Here is a 3,231-nt window from a genome sequence, read left to right as displayed (position 1 = left end):
AAGCATTCTTTTGAAGTGATCAATGATCGGACCATACTCAGCTTCGTTGGTGAGGAGGATGTTATGCAAAATAATCCAATCATGTGGATTCAGGTTGGGAAGATCAGCAAGTGATATAGCGAGTTCGGTTTTAGCAGAACCCCTCAGCACTTTGAACCGAACGTTCGTGAAGTTCCCCTCACGAAACGGTTTGAGGACCCGAACGTTGACGATCTTCTGAGCACTCCATGTCAGATACTGAGGTTGAGCAGACTTCAGATAGAATTCGACAAGCTCCCTATCAACCTTTGGATGAGGATGACGGACATCAGCAACATTATCAAACGCATGGAATATGAAGGCTTTTCGGGTCAGTGGTATGTCGAACTGAGAATCGACAGAATTGATTCGATCCAATGAAATCACTGGTTCGAGCCACAGGATGCTGGGAGTTTCAATTGCTTCTTTTATAAGCCTCTCGAGAGTCCACGGAGGAAAAAGATTTTTCCTACTCTCAAGAAGATCATGAGTCTCCTTCATTTTTCGTTCGTTCGCCTCAAACTCTCTGGCAACGCGAGCGCTCATGTCAGCATCTTTATCTCGGCCTTGTTTCTTTAAGAGATCAGCGATGGTCTCTTTATCATCATCATCACTGTCATCAGCAATCTTCTTTCCTTTCTCTTTGACACCCAAACTTGAGGCTTGACCTGCTGGAGGAGGTTCGGTTGTTTTAGTTGCTGTGGAAGTGGGAGGCGGTTGAGACACATCTTCTCCCCCTTGTTTAGGATAGGACACGAACTCAAGGAGCCCTTCAATTTTGCTTAGTAGGGCAAGGGCAGGAGCAAGCTTCTCTGCGAGAGTGCGCCTCACTAAGTAATTCAGGATAGGATCATGTGCTTCAATAATGTTGGAGAGAGCAGCGTGAACATCCGAAACACACGATGAAATAACCGCACGCTCAGATCGAAGAGATGCAACTTCCTTTTTTCAAATTGGAAAAGATGAAGACTCTTGACCTTGAGAGCAGTGGTCTTGCGAGAAAGAGCATCCACCACTGAGTTCTCTGAAGCGAGATCTTCTTGCAGCTTTGTCAGGCGCTCCTCAACAGTCGCCTGGAATAATTTGTTGTCATCGCTGAGAGACTGATGAAGACTGGCAAAGGACTCCAGTTCGGAGGCAACTGAAGTGGCCAGCTTGTTGACAAAAGAGTCAAGCTTCTCTGCATTGGAGTCAGCGGCTCCCTGTAAAGACTGCAGAAGAGAATTAGCATCAACAAATAGTTTTTCGACTTTTTCGGTCGCAGCAGCACACGCCTTGGTATAGGCGTCAATAGTGGCAGTGGCAGAGTTGATAAAAGCTTCATGAGCCTTGGTGAAGGAATCAACAAGCCCCTGAATAGCAGCCTCTGAGATAGTAGATTGAGAGGAAGAGGAGGAGGAAGCAATGAGAGAATCGATTTTCTCATGAAGCTCCTTGAGATGCTTCTTGGTGACAGGAGCATCATCGTCGTCATCACTTTGCATTTGATACAGACTGTAGTAGACCGAGTCAAACGTCATATCCTCTCCTCCAAGAAAAGGTTCTTCATTTTCTGCTGAGTGAGCTGGAGATGAGGGCGAGGTTGGAGGCTCGGTTGTGGTAGTAGGTTCGGGTGCGGATGTATGTTCGGTAGTGGGAGTAGGTTCGGGTGCTGTAGTAGGAGCCCCCGTATCAGATACTTTGGTTCGAACACCATCGGTGGTTGTTGTGGTAGCTTTGGTGAAAATGGGAGGTGGTATAGGAATAGAGGTGGGTGGTATTTGAGTAGTGGAGGTTATGGGGGGAATTGAAGTAGAGATGGAGACTAGGGGAGGAGAGACAGGTTTAGAAGAAACAGGTACCTCAAGGGTAGGCGAACGTGGAGGAGTATTACCTCAAAGTGACTCTTCGGGGTCTGAATTGTCTTCCTCAGATTCACTGGAGGAGGAGGCAAGAATAAGCTTTCGCCTGGGTTGGGTCTTCCTCTTCTTTGGTGGAGGGGATTGAGCTGCCTTGGAAGGTTTGCATTTCTTTGGAGAAGGACCTTTCTCACCTTTGACAACCTTCTTGTCTTTGCCCTTGTCATGTTTCTTTCCCTTGGGAGCAGGCCTATCAGCATCATGGATTGATTGAATCATTTAAGGAGTAAGCTCTCTGGGACCTGAGCGACGAAAATCCTTGTAAGTTTTGATGATGCGACTGTCGCTTGGAACAAACCCATACATTGACTCAGGGATTGAGCCAACAAACTGAAATTTGGAGGAATCAGACACTATGATCTTCGTAGTGTGAAAAGTTCCTATGAAAGCAAGTGGAGAAACAGCAACAATAGGAACATGATACTTGTCCATAACCCACGTTGTAACTAGCGTCCAGAATCTAGCGTAAGAGATCTCTGAATGGCGAGAAGTAGACGCTAGGCTCTGAATCAGCTGCTGCCATAAAACCGATCCATAATCGAGATTGATGTCGTGGTACAACCCATAGAGAATGATCATAAACAGACGGCTCGCCCCATCTGAACCTGCACTTCGTTCCGATAGCCCTTTGAACAACACAGTGAAGAAGCCATTCCACTGAGGAGGTAAGTAGGATTTCTTGAACTTTGTAACGGTCGTCAGAATTTCAGTGTAACCCATGTTATAAAACATGGAGAACAACTCTCCCATGGGAATGGATTTAGGGTTAACCCTAGATGCATCAGGTTCAAGCCCTAAAAGCGAACAGAATCGTTGTTTGGAGATGGAGGACTTGTTATCAAGAATGTCGAAGAAGATTCGATTGACAGACTTGTCATAGTGGGCTGTGGAGAAGATTTGCGAAAGACACTCCATTGGAATAGGTTCGACTTTGGTGAGTGCTGGAACCAGTGGCGAATACTTGAGACATTCCACGATTGGGAACATGAAAGCATCGTAAACTTGTGGGGTAAGATCGATGATCAGGCTTTGTTGAGGACGGATTGGCAGAATGTGAGAAGTAGCATGAAGTGAAGAGGAGTTCGCCATTGAAGAGAAGTTTTTGGGGAAGATGATGAACAGTAGGAGAAAATAATCTTTTCTTGCTCTCTGAATATTTGGTGCAGTAAAGAGGTAATTGACTGTAGAGTTTACCTTTTATACCGTGGTGAGAAGAGAGAGAAAAATCAGTTCCCAAATCTTTAAAGAAAATACGAAGCGTTTCCTTAGGTGATTGATGCGTGACAGTTTAGAACCCCGATGATTACGCAGGAGA

Source organism: Lactuca serriola, chromosome 7 (genome assembly GCF_051521515.1).
Source record: "Lactuca serriola cultivar US96UC23 chromosome 7, Lser_US96UC23_V15, whole genome shotgun sequence".
In the NCBI taxonomy this organism is placed as follows: domain Eukaryota; kingdom Viridiplantae; phylum Streptophyta; class Magnoliopsida; order Asterales; family Asteraceae; genus Lactuca; species Lactuca serriola.
The sequence above is the reverse complement of the archived record's forward strand: the minus strand, read 5'-3'. Positions refer to the sequence as shown.